Source organism: Rutidosis leptorrhynchoides, chromosome 2 (genome assembly GCF_046630445.1).
Source record: "Rutidosis leptorrhynchoides isolate AG116_Rl617_1_P2 chromosome 2, CSIRO_AGI_Rlap_v1, whole genome shotgun sequence".
Lineage (NCBI taxonomy): Eukaryota > Viridiplantae > Streptophyta > Magnoliopsida > Asterales > Asteraceae > Rutidosis > Rutidosis leptorrhynchoides.
Genome location: NC_092334.1, coordinates 196887795 through 196907763, shown reverse-complemented (window position 1 = coordinate 196907763; position 19969 = coordinate 196887795).

Below are 19969 nucleotides of genomic sequence, written 5' to 3'. Positions count from 1 at the left end.
ATCCAAAAATTCATGTCAAGAACTATCAAACCCTAGTCAAACATCTCAAAATCAATAATCATGCTTTTGAAGTTTTCTTAATCAACCTACACATCAAATTGAAGCTAATGATGCTAGTAACACATTTAATACATGAACTTTAACAATTAAACAACATTTAATCATCCAAAATCAAAGATTAAGCACACCCATTTCAAAGTTCATACTAGTTACTCAAAACAACAAATCGAGCAAGTAAATCATATATTCATGCTAGACACGAGCCATAGACACTAACTAACACCATTTCAAATCAAAAACACGAATTTATAGAAATCTAGAGTTTTTAGAAAGTTACCCAAAATCGGTGTGGTTAGTATCAAATCGTAGAGAATGATGAGAGGATCAAGAATATGTAGTCGGATTTGTTGTGAGCTTCCAAGATTGAATTTAGATGATGAATGAATGGAATGGGTTTATGTGTGTGTTCTTGAGATGGAGAGAAAAGAGAGAGATGGAGGTGATTGAATGGTGGTGATTGGGGTGGACTAGTTGACCTAGTCAACTAGTTTGCCCCGTGTCAATTTTAGTCCCTCGAGTTTAGAAGCGGGTGCGGGATTTAACCAAACGAATATTTTAAAACGCTCGAGTAAACGGGTGATGTCAAGATTAAATAGCGGGAATATAATGAACGTTACTCACGGAAACTATTAATTTAAATACAAAAGATTATGTTTTAAAAAAAAAAGACGGTGTTAAAATTAAATTTAACGGAAAAACGCGGGATGTTACAAAGAAATCCTTGTTGTTTACAGTAAGATATCATTCTACATCAAGGTAATACTCATATACAAACTTTGATTCAATTCCTATAACTATAACTATCATAATTCGAGTGATAATCTTAATTGAACTTGTTTCTACTTCAAGAACTTTCAAGCTATCCAAGATCCTTTGAAGCTAGATCATTTCTTGTCACTTCCATTAGGTTTACCTACTAAACTTGAGGTAGTAATGATGTTCATAACATCATTCGATTCAAACATATAAAACTATCTTATTCGAAGATTTGAACATGTAATCACTAGAACATAGTTTAGTTAATTCTAAACTTGTTCGCAAACAAAAGTTAATCCTTCTAACTTTACTTTTAAAATCAACTAAACACATGTTCTATATCTATATTATATGCTAACTTAATGATTTAAAACCGAAAAATACGAAAAACACCGTAAAACCGGATATACGCCGTCGTAGTAACACCGCGGGCTGTTTTGGGTTAGTTAATTAAAAACTATGAAAAACTTTGATTTAAAAGTTGTTCTTCTGGGAAAATAATTTTTCTTATGAACATGAAACTATATCCAAAAATCATGGTTAAACTCAAAGTGGAAGTATGTTTTTCAAAATGGTCATCAAGACGTCGTTCTTTCGACTGAAATGACTACCTCTTACAAAAACGACTTGTAACTTATATTTCCGACTAGAAACCTATACATTTTTTACTTATATTCATAAAATATAGTTCAATATGAAACCATAGCAATTTGATTCACTCAAAACGGATTTAAAACGAAGAAGTTATGGATAAAACAAGATTGGATATTTTTTGATTGTTGTAGCTACGGGAAATATTGTAACAATTCTATACAAATCTTATCCTAGCTAACTTATATTGTATTATACATGTATTCTAATATATTATGTAATCTTACGATACCATAGACACGTATGTAAATGTTTTGACATATCATATCGACCCATGTATATATATTATTTGGAACAACCATAGACACTATATATGCAGTAATGTTAGAGTTAGCTATACAGGGTTGAGGTTGATTCTAAAAATATATATACTTTGAGTTATGATCTAGCCTAAGACGTGTATACACTGGGTCGTGGATTGATTCAAGATAATATATATCGATTTATTTCTGTACATCTAATTGTGGACAACTAGTTGTAGGTTACTAACGATGACAGTTGACTTAATAAACTTAAAACATTAAAACGTATTAAAAATGTTGTAAATATATTTTGAACATACTTTGATATATATGTACATATTTGTTATAGGTTCGTGAATCAATCAGTGGCCAACTCTTACTTCCCGACGAAGTAAAAATCTGTGAAAGTGAGTTATAGTCCCACTTTTAAAATCTAATATTTTGGGATGAGAATACATACAGTTTTATAAATGTTTTACGAAATAGACACAAGTAATTGAAACTAAATTATATGGGTGAATGATCGAAGCCAAATATGCCACTTTGGCTTGGTAACCTAAGAATTAGTAAATCGATCTACTAATTGACGCGAATCCTAAAGATAGATCTATTGGGCCTAACGAACCCCATCCAAAGTACCGGATGCTTTAGTACTTCGATGTAGTTTTATCATGTCTGAAGGATTTCCCGAAATGATAGGGGATATTCTTATATGCATCTTGTTAATGTCGGTTACCAGGTGTTCACCATATGAATGAATTTTATCTCTATGTATGGGATGTATATTGAAATATGAAATCTTATGGTCTATTATTATGATTTGATAATATATAGGTTAAACCTATAAATCACCAACATTTTTGTTGACGTTTTAAGCATGTTTATTCTCAGGTGATTATTAAGAGCTTCCACTGTTGCATACTAAAATAAGGACAAGATTTGGAGTCCATGCTTGTATGATATTATGTAAAAACTGCATTCAAGAAACTTATTTTTGATGTAATATATTCTTATTGTAAACCATTATGTAATGGTCGTGTGTAAATGGTATATTTTAGATTATCATTATTTAATAATCTACGTAATGCTTTTTAAACCTTTATCGATAAAATAAAGGTTATGGTTGTTTTAAAAATGAATGCAGTCTTTGAAAAACGTCTCATATAGAGGTCAAAACCTCGCGACGAAATCAATTAATATGGAACGTTTATAATCAATATGAACGGGACATTTCAGTTGGTATCCGAGCGTTGGTCTTACAGAACCATAAAATTGCATTAGTGTGCCTTACCGAGTTTATTAGGATGCATTAGTGAGTCTGAACTTCGACCGTGTTTTTCTTTAAAAACGATTACTTAACATTTTTTTGTTGAAAACTATATATTATTAACATGTAAATATTATGTGATATATTAATCTCTTAACGTATTTGATATTGTATGATAGATGTCTACCTCTAGTACAAATCCCATTGATTCACCTAATAATAATGAAGAGTCGAATATATTTTGGAAAGATTCACAAATTCCCGAAGATAAACCGGAAGAGGAGGAACCGGAAGAGGAGAAACCGGAAGAAGAGGAATCAGAAGAAGAGGAATCGGAAGAGGAGGAACCAGAAGAAGAAGAGGTTCTGGAGGAAGAAATATTGATACCTATAGTAAATCGATTAAATAAAAGAAAATCCTCAACCAACGGACCAAAGTTAATAATGGTCAATGGTGTTTCCGTCGAGGAAGCAAAATATTGGGATGATTACCAATTTTCCGATGAATCGGATCCCGATGAGGATTCTGATGATGTTATAGAAATTACCTCGACCCAATTTAATAAAGCGAAAGAAAATAATAGGGGAAAAGGTATAAAAATAGAGAAACTTGATTCCAACCCTGATGAACTTTATATGTATCGACAACATCCGTATTTCCTAAAATGTAACAATGACCTGGGAACCTCTAAACCACTAGGTTTTTCTAAACCATTATGAAAAACGACGGCTCGTATTAGAGGAACACCATATATTCCTAGAAAATTAGGAAAACGAACCAAGTCCGAAGAAGAAGAAACCAGTGATTCAGATTAGAGGGTTGTAATCATGTTGTGTATTATATGTATTGTAGTATGCTTATACTTTTATGTTCTATGTAAAAATTGCTTGTATTGTTTGTTAATTACCTTTTACGAATCTAATCCTTGTCTATTTTATAGTATAAAAACAAAATGGATGTTAAGGGTAGACAACCGAATATTTTAGAAAACCTACTAGAGGATATGATTGAGGAAATCTTGTCTAGAGTCGGTCAGAATTCATCAGCACATTTAGTTATGGCGAAATTAACTTGTCAAACATTTGAAAGAATTCCCAGAAATGCCTTAGTTTATAAAAGGCTTTCCTTTGATAGGTGGGGTATATCACATTAGGGAGACCGTAAGTTACGCCGTGTTTTCTTTAAAGCATTAAATGCAGGGAACCCAAATTTAATTTTACGCTACGGGTTAAGAAACTATTTTGACTCAACATATCCCAACATAGGATTTCGTGAATTAGAAAGAGCTTCTAACATGCAACATAAAGAAGCATGTTATGCTTACGGTTTAGTGATGTTCACTTCTTACCAAAGTGAGAAAAAGAACATCGGATTGCAACTTTTAAATAAAACCTTCCCACAAGTGACGGATTCAGTAGTTGGGGTGAGAAACAAGGTTTTTAGATTATTACGGGGCTGTTGGACATTTTGAAACCCTCGTCCTTTTGACGACATTACAACATGCTGCCTAGCCAATGGTCATAACGGTTATTTTCCACAAGACCAAGGATGAGAAGTCGTCTTAGTAAAATCAGAATGCATGACTTGTTTCTGGACTTATGAATTACGTGTCTTTATTTCCTTTGCTGAACAACTTGCGTATTAACTAGATTCATCTTCAAACCTGTCCTGTATCATAGTGTATTATATTTCATGTTATATGTAATATAGTGAAGTTGTAAGTTTGAAGAATATTTGTATGTGATATATTATTATAATCAGTTTTCATATGGAATTGTAGTAGTTGAATTGTATATTAGCTACTAAGTATGAACTTAACGGGTAGGTAGTACCCGAATTTAAACTTATAAAACGCCAATATGAAGAAAAAGCTTTTATAAATGAGTTCATATTATGCTACAAAATACTATTGACTACTCTTAATATTCTATATGATTAACTCGATTCAGTTGGCTATTTTGAAGGAAATGGCACCGACTACTCGACACACCATGAATATGAGCGAAGAGGAATTTCGTACCTTTCTTGCTGCAAACATAGCCACAGTACAGGCTGCACTACATACCAACAATAACTCTGAATCTAGCAATGCAACTAACGGTGCAAGAAATCGTGTAGGATGCTCCTACAAAGAATTCACTGCCTGCAAACCTTTGGAATTTGATGGAACCAAAGGACCAATTGGATTGAAACGGTGGACCGAGAAAGTCGAATCGGTGTTTGCCATAAGTAAGTGTACTGAAGAGGACAAAGTTAAGTACGCTACGCATACCTTCACAGGTACTGAGTTAACGTAGTGGAACACCTATCTTGAACAGGTAGGACAAAATACTGCTTACGCACTACCGTGGTCGGCATTCAAGCAATTGATGAACGAGTAGTACCGTCCTAGAAACCAAGTCAAAAACTCAAGGCAGAACTTCAAGAGTTACGAACACAAGGGTTCGACATTACCACATATGAACCACGATTCACAGAGTTGTGCCTATTGTGTCCGGGAGCATTCGAAGATGAAGAAGAGAAGATCGACGTGTTTGTAAAAGGGTTACCAGTAAGGTTTCAAGAAGATGTGAGTTCACACGAGCCCGCTTCTATACAGAAGGCAAGTCGAATGGCTCATAAACTCATAAATCAGATTGAGGGAAGAATTAAAGAGCAGGCGGCCGAAGAAGCCAACATAAAACAACTCAAGAGGAAGTGGGAGGAAAACGATGACAAGAGTCACCAGTACAACAACAATAACAATCACAACCACAATCGCAACAACTATTCCAACAACCGCAACAACAATCGCAACAATAACCGCAATCCTAACAATAACTACAACAAACACCCCAACAATAACAACAACTACAACAACCGTTTCAACAACAATAACAATCCCAACAACAACCTCAATAACAACAACGGTAATAAAAACCAAAAACAGCCATGTCATGGGTGTGAAGAAAATCATCAGGGGTTTTGCACAACATTTTGCAACAGGTGTAAAAGAAATGGTCATAGGGCGACAAAGTGTGAGGTCTACGGACCAAAGTTTAATAGAACTAAAGGAACAAATAATGTTGGAACAAGTAATGCCGAAACGAATAGTGTCGGAGCAAGTAATACCAACGCTGTTTGTTATAAATATGGAAAACCGGGCCACATTATTAGAAATTACCCGAATCAGGGGAATACTTATGGGCAGGGCCGTGGAAGAGTTTTCAATATTAATGCGGCAGAAGCACAGGAAGACCCAGAGCTTGTTACGGGTACGTTTCTTATTGACAATAAATCTGCTTATGTTTTATTTGATTCGGGTACGGATAGAAGCTATATGAGTAGAGAATTTTGTGCTAAATTAAATTGCCCATTGACGCCTTTGGATAGTAATTTTTTACTCGAATTAGCAAATGGGAAATTAATTTCAGCAGATAATATATGTCGGGAGAGAGAAATTAAACTGGGGGTTGAAATGTTTAAAATTGATTTAATACCATTCGAGTTAGGGAGTTTTGATGTAATAATTGGCATGGACTGGTTGAAAAAGGTGAGAGCAGAGGTCGTTTGTTACAAAAATGCAATTCGCATTATGCGTGAAAAAGGAAAACCTTTAATAGTGTACGGAGAAAAGAACAACGCGAAATTAAATCTTATTAGTAGTTTGAAGGCGCAAAAACTAATAAGAAAATGTTGTTACGTAATTCTAGCACACATCGAGGAAGTTAAACCTGAAGAAAAGAACATCAGTGATGTTCCCGTCGCAAAAGAATTTCCCGATGTATTTTCGAAAGAATTACCGGGATTACCTCTACATTGATCCGTTGAATTTCAAATAGACCTTGTACCAGGAGCTGCACCAATAGCTCGTGCTCCATACAGACTCGCACCCAGCGAAATGAAAGAATTACAAAGTCAGTTACAGGAACTTTTAGAGCGTGGTTTTATTCGACCAAGCACATCACCATGGGGAGCTCCTGTTTTGTTTGTCAAGAAGAAAGATGGTACATTTAGGTTGTGTATCGACTACCGAGAGTTGAACAAACTTACCATCAAGAACCGCTACCCACTACCGAGAATTGACGACTTATTTGATCAACTACAAGGCTCGTCTGTTTATTCGAAGATCGATTTACGTCCTGGATATCATCAAATGCGGGTGAAGGAGGATGATATTCCAAAGACTGCTTTTAGGACGCGTTACGGTCATTACCAGTTTATGGTTATGCCGTTTGGATTGACTAACGCACCAGCTGTGTTCATGGACCTCATGAACCGAGTGTGTAGGCCATATCTTGACAAGTTGTTCATTGTTTTCATTGATGACATACTTATTTACTCGAAGAATGATCAAGAGCATGAAGAACATTTGAGAAAAGTGCTAGAGTTGCTGAGAAAAGAAAAACTGTACGTTAAGTTTTCAAAGTGTGCATTTTGGTTTTTAAGAAGTTCAATTCCTCGGTCACATAGTGAACAAAGAAGGTATTCAGGTGGATCCATGAAAGATTGAAACCATTGAAAAGTGGAAAACCTCGAAAACTCCGAAACACATACGCCAGTTTTTAGGACTAGCTGGTTACTACAGAAGGTTCATCCAAGACTTTTCCAGAATAGCAAAACCCTTGACTGCATTAACGCATAAAGGGAAGAAATTTGAATGAAAAGATGAACAAGAGAAAGTGTTTCAATTGTTAAAGAAAAAGTTAACTACGACACCTATATTTTCATTACCTGAAGGGAATGATGATTTTGTGATATATTGTGACGCCTCAAAGCAAGGTCTCGGTTGTGTATTAATGCAGCGAACGAAAGTAATTGCTTATGCGTCTAGACAATTAAAGATTCACGAACAGAATTATACGACGCATGATTTGGAATTAGGCGCGATTATTTTTGTATTAAAGACTTGGAGGCACTACTTATATGGGGTCAAAAGTATTATATATACCGACCACAAAAGTCTTCAACACATATTTAATCAGAAAAAACTGAATATGAGGCAGTGTAGGTGGATTGAATTGTTGAATGATTACAACTTTGAAATTCGTTACCACCCGGGGAAGGTAAATGTGGTAGCTGACGCCTTGAGCAGAAAGGACAGAGAACCCATTCGAGTAAAATCTATGAATATAATGATTCACACTAACCTTACTACTCAAATAAAGGAGGCGCAACAAGGAGTTTTAAAAGAGGGAAACTTAAAGGATGAAATACCCAAAGGATCAGAGAAGCATCTTAATATTCGAAAAGATGGAACCCGGTATAGGGCTGAAAGAATTTGGGTACCAAAATTTGGAGATATGAGAGAAATGGTACTTAGAGAAGTTCATAAAACCAGATACTCAATACATCTTGGAACGGGGAAGATGTACAAAGATCTCAAAAAACATTTTTGGTGGCCAGGTATGAAAGCCGATGTTGTTAAATACGTAGGGGAATGTTTGACGTGTTCTAAGGTCAAAGCAGAGCATCAGAAACCATCAGGTCTACTTCAACAACCCGAAATCCCGGAATGGAAATGGGAAAACATTACCATGGATTTCATCACTAAATTGCCAAGGACTGCAAGTGGTTTTGATACTATTTGGGTAATAGTTAATCGTCTCACCAAATCAGCACACTTCCTGCCAATAAGAGAAGATGACATGATGGAGAAGTTAGCACGTCTGTATTTGAAGGAAGTCGTCTCCAGACATGGAATACCAATCTCTATTATCTCTGACAGGGATGGCAGATTTATTTCAAGATTCTGGCAGACATTACAACAAGCATTAGGAACTCATCTAGACATGAGTACTGCTTATCATCAACAAACTGATGGGAAGAGCGAAAGGATGATACAAACGCTTGAAGACATGCTACGAGCATGTGTTATTGATTTCGGAAATAGTGGGGATCGACACCTTCCGTTAGTAGAATTTTCCTACAACAACAGCTACCATTCAAGCATTGAGATGGCGCCATTTGAAGCACTTTATGGTAGGAAGTGCAGGTCTATGATTTGTTGGAGTGAAGTGGGGGATAGACAGATTACGGGTCCGGAGATAATACAAGAAACTACCGAGAAGATCATCCAAATTTAACAATGGTTGAAAACCGCCCAAAGTCGACAAAAGAGCTACCCTGACATTAAAAGAAAAGATATAGAATTTGAAATTGGAGAGATGGTCATGCTTAAAGTTGCACCTTGGAAAGGCGTTGTTCGATTTGGTAAATGAGGTAAATTAAATCCAAGGTATATTGGACCATTCAAAATTATTGATCGTGTCGGACCAGTAGCTTACCGACTTGAGTTACCTCAACAACTCGCGGCTGTACATAACACTTTCCACGTCTCGAATTTGAAGAAATGTTTTGCTAAAGAAGATCTCACTATTCCGTTAGACGAAATCCAAATCAACGAAAAACTTCAATTCATCGAGGAACCTGTCGAAATAATGGATCGTGAGGTTAAAAGACTTAAGCAAAACAAGATACCAATTGTTAAGGTTCGATGGAATGCTCGTAGAGGACCCGAGTTCACCTGGGAATGAGAAGATCAGATGAAGAAGAAATACCCGCACTTATTTCCAGAAGATACGTCAACACCTCCAACTGCTTAAAATTTCGGGACGAAATTTATTTAACGGGTAGGTACTGTAGTGACCCGAACTTTTCCATGTTTATATATATTAAATGAAATTGTTATTTACATGATTAAATGTTTCCAACATGTTAAGCAATCAAACTTGTTAAGACTTGATTAATTGAAATAGGTTTCATATAGATAATTGAGCACCCAAGTTGACCGGTGATTCACGAACGTTAAAACTTATAAAAACTATATGATGACATACATATGATTATATATATAGTTAACATGATATTATGATAAGTAAGTATTTTATTAGGTATTTTAACAATGAGTTATATGCATAAAATTGAGTTTATTGAATTAAGAAACTCGAAACGGTATATATAACGATTATTGTTATAACAACGTCTTACTAAATACATATGAATCATATTAAGATATTTATACACTATGTTTAATCATGATAAATGATAAGTAAACATGTCATTAAGTGCATTAACAATGAACTACATATGTAAAACAAGACTACTAACTTAATGATTTCGAAACGAGGCATATATGTAACGATTATCGTTGTAACGACATTTAATTGTATATATATCATATTAAGATATATTAATACATCATAATATCATGATAATGTAATAATTTAACATTTATTTAGATATAATAAACAATGGGTTAACAACATTTAACATGATCGTTAACCTAAAGGTTTCAAAACAACACTTACATGTAACGACTAACGATGACTTAACGACTCAGTTAAAATGTATATACATGTAGTGTTTTAATATGTATTTATACACTTTTGAAAGACTTCAAGACACTTATCAAAATACTTCTACTTAAAAAAAATGCTTACAATTACATCCTCGTTCAGTTTCATCAACAATTCTACTTGTATGCACCCGTATTCGTACTCGTACAATACACAGCTTTTAGATGTATGTAATATTGGTATATACACTCCAATGATCAGCTCTTAGCAGCCCATGTGAGTCACCTAACACATGTGAGAACCATCATTTGGCAACTAGCATGAAATATCTCATAAAATTACAAAAATATTAGTAATCATTCATGACTTATTTACATGTAAACAAAATTACACATCCTTTATATCTAATCCATATAACAATGACCAAAAACACCTACAAACACTTTCATTCTTCACTTTTCTTCATCTAATTGATCTCTCTCAAGTTCTATCTTCAAGTTCTAAGTGTTCTTCATAAATTCTACAAGTTCTAGTTTCATAAAATCAAGAATACTTCCAAGTTTACTAGCTCACTTCCAATCTTGTAAAGTGATCATCCAACCTCAATAAATCCTTGTTGTTTACAGTAAGATATCATTCTAAATCAAGGTAATACTCATATACAATCTTTGATTCAATTCCTATAAATATAACTATCTTAATTCGAGTGATAATCTTACTTGAACTTGTTTTTGTGTCATAATTCTACTTCAAGAACTTTCAAGCTATCCAAAATCCTTTGAAGATAGATCATTTATTGTCACTTCCAGTAGGTTTATGTACTAAACTTGAGGTAGTAATGATGTTCATAACATCATTCAATTCATACATATAAAACTATCTTATTCGAAGATTTGAACATGTAATCACTAGAACATAGTTTAGTTAATTCTAAACTTGTTCGCAAACAAAAGTTAATCCTTCTAACTTGACTTTTAAAATCAACTAAACACATGTTCTATATCTATATGATATGCTAACTTAATGATTTAAAATCGGAAAACACGAAAAATACCGTAAAACCGGATATACGCCGTCGTAGTAACACCGCAGGCTGTTTTGGGTTAGTTAATTAAAAACTATGATAAACTTTGATTTAAAAGTTGTTCTTCTGGGAAAATTATTTTTCTTATGAACATGAAACTATATCCAAAAATCATGGTTAAACTCAAAGGGGAAGCATGTTTTTCAAAATGGTCATCAAGACGTCGTTCTTTCGACTGAAATGACTACCTCTTACAAAAACAACTTGTAACTTATATTTCCGACTATAAACCTATACTTTTTTTATATTCATAAAATATAGTTCAATATGAAACCATAGAAATTTAATTCACTCAAAACGGATTTAAAACGAAGAAGTTATGGGTAAAACAAGATTGGATATTTTTTGATTGTTGTAGCTACGGAAAATATTGTAACAATTCTATACAAATCTTATCCTAACTAACTTATATTGTATTATACATGTATTCTAATATATTATGTAATCTTGGGATACCATAGACACGTATGCAAATGTTTTGACCTATTATATCGACCCATGTATATATATTATTTGGAACAACCATAGACACTCTATATGCAGTAATGTTGGAGTTAGCTATACAGGGTTGAGGTTAATTCCAAAGATATATATACTTTGAGTTGTGATCTAGCCTGAGACGTGTATACACTGGGTCGTGGATTGATTCAAGATAATATATATCGATTTATTTCTGTACATCTAATTGTGGACAACTAGTTGTAGGTTACTAACGATGACAGCTGACTTAATAAACTTAAAACATTAAAACGTATTAAAAATGTTGTAAATATATTTTAAACATACTTTGATATATATGTACATATTTGTTATAGGCTCGTGAATCGACCAGTGGCCAAGTCTTACTTCCCAACGAAGTAAAAATCTGTGAAAGTGAGTTATAGTCCCACTTTTAAAATCTAATATTTTGGGATGAGAATACATGCAATTTTATAAATGTTTTACGAAATAGACACAAGTAATGGTAACTACATTATATGGGTGAATAATTTAAGCTGAATATGCCCCTTTTGCTTGGTAACCTAAGAATTAGTAAACCAATTTACTAATTGACGCGAATCCTAAAGATAGATCTATTGGGCCTAACGAACCCCATCCAAAGTACCTGATGCTTTAGTACTTCGATATTGTTTTATCATGTCCGAAGGATTTCTCGGAATGATAGGGGATATTCTTATATGCATCTTGTTAATGTCGGTTACCAGGTGTTCACCATATAAATGAATTTTATCCCTATGTATGGGATGTATATTGAAATATGAAATCTTGTGGTCTATTATTATGATTTGATAATATATAGGTTAATTCTATAACTCACCAACATTTTTATTGACGTTTTAAGCATGTTTATTCTCAGGTGATTATTAAGAGCTTCCGCTATTGCATACTAAAATAAGGACAAGATTTGGAGTCCATGCTTGTATGATATTATGTAAAAACTGCATTCAAGAAACTTATTTTTGATGTAATATATTCTTATTGTAAACCATTATGTAATGGTCGTGTGTAAACAGTATATTTTAGATTATCATTATTTGATAATCTACGTAACGCTTTTTAAACCTTTATCGATAAAATAAAGGTTATAGTTGTTTTAAAAATGAATGCAGTCTTTGAAAAACGTCTCATATAGAGGTCAAAACCTCGCAATGAAATCAATTAATATGGAACGTTTATAATCAATATGAACGGGACATTTCAAAGATAAGTGTGGAATTCGTTTTCCCGTTGTATATACGTGAGATTTGGTCGATGAGTGACAGTCTGGGTGATAGGAGATGATGTCATGATTGGAGGTGATGACGGTGGTGGTGAAGCATTGAGATCAGGTGGTGGTGATGTTAATCGTGGTAGTGAGAGAGCCATGGAGATTATTGGTGAGGATGTGATGGAGCCCTGCAAAGAAAAGTTAGTGAAAGCATCCTGAGATTCTTGAAGAAACTCAGTTGTCACCACTGTTGAGCTAGAGAGCTGAGCAGTGAGGGCTGCTGAAACAGGACTTCCAAACGATCTTAGAGAAGCAATATCCGGAGATTTGCTAAGCTCTACGCTTGTTGTTGCAGTCTGAGCTATATACACTGAACGTTCGGTATAGGACTGCACCAAATCCTTACGAGCACTAGACACATTTTCAAATTGTTTTTGGCGAATCTCATCTAGAGATGCCGATTCTAACTCATATGAAACAGATGTTTGTGCATCTGAGTGGCTTCCTAATGTTTGGGGGGGGGGGGGGGCTAATGTTTTCTTTTTGCCCCATCTCACTCCCGGTCCTCACATCCTCTCTTGATTTTTCAACCACGCCCTCATTTCCATCCTTATCACTCCGATCAATATCGTGAAGAACCTTCTGAAGTAGTTCAGAGGTTATCTGCTTTGATTTTGCTTTTCTTTTAGACCTAATTTCACCCTCATTTCTTTTCCCCTCAAATTTTCTTTTCATTGACCCTCGCTTACTAGACCCCTCACCAGGTGTCCTATCAGCTCCTTGGGCAGGTTCCCCGGGTGGTAGGGGATCCATAGGAGCTCCTATCTCTCTTAAATATCTCATTATTCTTGGATCGTCTCGCGGTTCGAGATTTAGTAAATGAGCAGGTATGAGTTGAGCTTGAATGTTCTTGGATCCTATTTTCTTTTGAATATATTTGATATATTCCTGCTCCACAAATGGTTCAACTTGATCTATAGGGATAGGTTCTGGCGTTCTGGCACTATCATCAACGATGCCTGCGAGAATGTTTATGTAGAATCTCTGAAATTGAATGTATGATGGGAGCGGTGCTGAGTGTATTTATATCATGCGATCCCAGATAACTCGGCCAAAATCAGCAGTTGGCAGAAATCCGATCCCAGAGAAGATCTTTAACAAGAAAATGGTGATGTGGTCAGTTCCAGTCTGCATCGGGTTAAAACATTGATTAACAAATGTATACAGCACTGCCCATCGTGGTGCCATACGTTGTTTTTTGAAATATCTTATCTTTATGACCTCTCGATCATATCCAAGTTGTTGTACGGCTGCTAACATCTCATCTTCGGAGGGGAATGCATCATATTCAGCTCTTGCAGGGATGCCTAAGAATCTTCTCATGTCAGTTAGAGTGAATGAGACTCTCCGATCAGGGTTTCGACTAACAAGGAAAGAAAACGAGTCAGGGTTGTCATCAATGGATGGATGGTAAGTCATGGTGTCTCGCATCAAGCGAAGCTGCCGCTCAGTAGCATGCTCGTACTTAGTGAATACATTGCGCATTGGGTGGTTAATATGGGGATCCAGTAATCACATGGGGTGGGGACATCTTCATCGAAAAAAGCATTGTTCGACATCGTCATTGCATCATGAGCATGGTTAGTGAAAAGACAGTTCATTTGGTGTTTTTGTGAAAATGGTGTCAAAGCATTAATTGTTTCAAGTCTAAGAGTTAACAAAGTTCATTTGAAACAGTACCAACACTTAACAATTTTGAACAGTACCAACACTTAACACTTAACAAAGTTCATTTGAAGCATTTGTCAATTTTGAGCAAGAAAAGGTTTTAGAGCATGAAGGTTTTCGTGCAAGCATATACTTTGAGCTTTTCATACAACAGAGAATTTCAGTCAGAAGAATTTCACACAAAACTTTCTCGAGCAACTAAGGTTTTCGGACAGACAACATTTTCGAGCAGAATAAAGTTTTTCAGACAGACCTTTTCGAGCACAAAATTTTTAGCCAAGTTCATTTTTCAGGCACAAGAGAGTTTTTCATACAGCTAATTTTTCGAGCACAAAAAGGTTTTCAGTCAAAACTTTTTCGAGCAACTTTTTCAAGCGCTTGAAATCAGGAGATTTTCGAGCACCCTGTCTGTTTGAATACGTGATCATCATTTAGCAGAAAAAACAACAAATTTAGCCAAAGTAAGTTTTAATGAATGAAATCTATGGTAAACCTAACCTGTTTAACAGCATGAATTAAGACAAAACATCAGAAATTCTCAGATTTAGTCGTGAACCCTAAAATAACCCCTATTCGAATTAGAAGTTGCAACAAGCACCTAATCAATGGATTAAAGGAATAGATCATGTTCTACTTATCACAGTCAAGAACCCTAAGTCAATTTATCATAACAGATTCGTTTTATGGGTTCCATTAATCAACTTAGGTTCTTAGGGTTCGACACCCCTGTACACACACAACAGATATTCATCAAATAAGCATGCAAATCATGGCAATTTTAAGTATTTAAATGATTATAGAGACTGTAAAGCTTCTATAAAACAGCAATTTTAACCATAAACACATGAATTTAAAGTGAAAATACCGATTTAGGTTAAGTGAGAAGATGATGAACAGTGGAGATGAACAGGGTGTTACTGAGAGCACGTGGGCCTGAATAAAGTTGTTTTTCTAAAGTGAGATTTGAAAGTGATGGGTTTAAAAGGTGAGCTTTCAACCTTATATAGACACACGATGACTGAAAAATTAATTTTTTTGCTCGAGAATCCATAAGTTAAGATGCATTGTATGAGAATTTACACTTTATGCACAGTTGCTCGAAAACCTTCAGTCTTAGAATTTTGCTCGAAAACATTAAGTAGATTTGGATTTTAAGGAATTTTGGTACACCATGATAACCTTTAAGAATTTTAAGAAATTCTGTGAAATAATCAAGTTATCGTTTAAACTTTAATTATTTTTCAAAATTTAATTTTCTCAGGTTTTAACAATTATTGAGACTAGGAACCATGAGGCAGTCATATAGACACATCCTCTTAAGGCAGTTACAAGGACACATCCTTCGTCATTTGTTGACTGTGAATTTGAGGCAGTCATTTAGACACATCCTCTTGAGGCAGTCACAGAGACTCATCCTCCGTCATTTGTTGACTGAGGTTTTAAGGCAGTCATTTAGACACATCCTCTTGAGGTAGTCACAGAGACTCATCCTCCGTCATTTGGTGACTGAGATTTTGAGGCAGTCATTTAGACACATCCTCTTGAGGCAATCACAGAGACTCATCCTCCGTCATTTGTTGACATTTTGATGTTAACTCCCCATAGACAGTTGCCGGTTTCAGGAGAGTTAGTTTTGAAAGAGCGAATTTTACATTGTTATTTGTGTAAAAGTCATTTTAGATTTTGAAAATCAACTTATGAAACAGGGTCTCACATTGTAATTTATGTGAGATCTACTGTGCATATCATTCAATCTATCAGTCAAACACAAACTCTACCTGGCTCTTCCAGTAAAGGGAAAGAAATTGTTGATGAATCTGACATGCCTGAAGGAATGATTGAAGGGGTTGACTACACAGTAGAAGAAGATGATGTTTCCCCCGATGCCAAAAATGTGATGTATCAGATTTTGAAAAGCCCAATACTCCCCTAGGCAAGTGCATCACTCCCCCTAGGCACTTGCCAGGTTCCTAAATGGAAAGGAAATCAACCATGCCAATTTTACATACCAGATTTTTAAATGTGGGTTCATCTAGTGCCTTGGTCAGTAAGTCAGCAAGTTGACTTTTGGTGGATGCAAAATACAATTCAACATTCCCTTTCTCAACATGATCTTTAATAAAGTGATAGCGAATGTCAATGTGTTTGGTTCGAGAGTGGTGGACAGGATTGCTAGAGAGAGTAATGGCACTCTGAGAGTCGCAGTAGATCGGGATTTTGTGGAATCTGAATCCATAGTCAAGTAGTTGGGACTGCATCCACAGTACTTTGAAGCAACAGCTTGCAGCTGCAATGTACTCAGATTCAGCAGTGGAAAGAGAGATACAGTTTTGCTTGCGAGAGGACCAGCTAACTAACTTGTGACCTAGGAATTGGAGACCACTAGAGGTGCTTTTCCGGTTTACTTGGTCACCACCATGATCAGCATCCGTGAACACTGTAAGGTTGAAGCCAGTCCCGAAGGGATACCAGAGTCCGAGATTGGGCGTACCTTTGAGATAACTAAAGATTCTCATTACAGCCTTGTAGTGAGAATACCTAGGGTTGGGTCTACTAGCAGTGAGATACATCAGGGAGCCAATGAGGCTCCTATAGAGTGTTTGATCGAAAGATTGACCATCCAGATCAGCATGTAATGATATGTTGATTGACATTGGAGTGGGGCTGATTTTTATCTCAGGAAAGTTAAATTTTTGAACATGTCAGAAATTTATTTTGATTGACCGATGAAAATCCCCTTTGGAAGTTGTTTAACTTCTAATCCTATAAAGAAGTGAAGTTCTTCGAGCATGCTCATTTCAAACTTGTTCTTAATGAGTTCAGAAAACTCATAGCAGAGAGCGGGGGAAGTGGAACCGAAGATGATGTCATCAACATAGACTTGAATTAACAAGATGTGTTCTTTCTGTTTTCTGATGACTAGAGTCGTGTCAATGGTTCCACGTGAGAATCCGTTCTTGAGAAGAAAAGCAGTTAGGGTTTCATACCACGCCCTGGGCGCCTGTTTTAGACCATAAAGAGCCTTGGAAAGGAGATACACGTGGTTGGGGCGTTTGGAGTTTACGAAACCTTCAGGTTGACTGACATAGACCACTTCTTGAAGAATGCCGTTCAGAAAGGCAGCTTTTACGTCCATTTGATAAATGGTGAATCGCTTGTGAGCAGCATATGAGAGAAATAGATGGATGGCTTCTAATCGAGCCACAGGAGCAAATGTTTTGTCGTATTCAATTCCTTCTTGTTGTCTGTATCCTTTTGCTACAAGAAGTGCTTTGTTACGAATGATGATGCCATGAGGTTCCTTCTTATTCTTGAAGATCCACTTGGTATCAATAATGGTTTTTCCAGATGGACGAGGAATTAGTTCCCATACTTCAAGCCGATCAAATTGATGAATTTCTTCTTGCATGGCTATAGACCAGTCGGGATCTTGGAGGGCCTCAAAGGCAATTTTAGGTTTGATCGTGCTCAGAAAGGCAGCGAAGAGGCAATCATTGTTGGAAGCCTTGCGAGTGCGGACGGGAGCATCTGGATCACCAATGATTTGATGAAATGGATGATCCGCAGTCCATTTCGTGGAATGTGGAAGAGGTGTAGTAGATTCATCATTAAGAGAGGAAGATGAGGATCCAGAACGTTCAGTGTTGTCAGTGGGGTAGGTGGCATTTTATTCCCACAGAGGAACAAGGGTATATGCATTTTGTTCGGTGGAAAGTATGGGAGGGGTTGCAGTGTCTAGCGACCTAGTATCTATTTCACTTGAAAGAGTATCTTTACAAGATTCGAGAGGAGATGATTCAACTGTTGGAGGATGAGAGTTGAAAATGGGAGTGTTGTTTGAGGAAGACACTCCAGTGTCAAGGTCATCTAGAAGAAGAAATTCGGAGGCATTACTTTCGTTGAATGGTGATTCGCCCACGACCGCTAGATTAGAGGAACTAATTATCATTGATTCGGAGAGAGCCAGCTCAGAGGGTACCGTGGGGTTTGACAACATTGGAGGAATGATGGGTTCAAACAACACATCTAGATCATCAGAGGTGGCCAGTGGGACATGTCGGAAGTGAGGATCAGAGTTGAGTCCAGGGCGAGAGCCGTTATGACCAAGAACCATTCCAGACATCTCATCAAACTTGACATTGGTGCTTTCTTTAATGATTCGAGTTCAACGATTATAAACACGATATGCCACACGATCTTGAGAGTAGCCAATAAATATTGCTTCATCACCGTGAACATCAAACTTTCCAAGGTTGTCCTCATCATTTAGAGCATAGCACACGCACCCGAATATGTGAAAGTACTTCACGTTGGGTCGACATTTAAAATGAAGTTCGTATGGAGTTTTGTCGAACCGACGATTAATAATGGACCGATTTTGGGTGAAGCACGCAGTTTTAACAGCTTCAGCCCAGAGGGACGGGGGTAGCTTGGAATAAAAAAGCATTGTTCTTGCTGCTTCAACAAGGGTACGATTATGTCTTTCAACAACTCCATTTTGTTTTGGAGTACGAGCGGCAGAGTTTTGATGGGTGATACCGGCATGATCTAGATAAGAGTTAAGAACAGAGTTTTGAAATTCTGTGCCGTTATCAGTTCTGAGAGTACGTACAAGCATATTTTATGGATAATTGGATTCTTTTTCAGAAAATAAATGATTATTTTCGGAGTTTCAGACTTACTTTTCAGAAATCTGACCCATGTGTATCGTGAATAGTCATCAACTATCACCAGGATGTACTTTCTTCCACCAAGACTGCAAACACGCATTGGTCCATAAAGGTCCATGTGAAGCATATGAAGAGGACTGGAGGTGTTGAATACGGTTTTTAATTTCTGGGAGGATTTATGACTCTTTCCCATAGCACATGAAGGGCAAACGTATGAAGTATCGAATGAGATGAGTGAAACACCGTCAACAAGGTTGTTGGAGACAAGTTTTTTGAGGTTCTGAGAGTGAAGATGTGACATCCGGTGATGCCACAACCATGAGGTTTCAGAGGAAGCTTTGGAAACTAGGCAGAGTGGTTGTAAGCTTGAAGACATGTTTTTCATGGCAAGAGAGTAAAGAGTGGATTCACGTTTTCCTTCAAGTAGGTTGTCTCCCTCCATGGTTTGAACACAGCACATAAATCTTTCAAAGATCACGTGAAGATCACTGTCACATAATTGGATGACACTGAAGAGACAGCACCC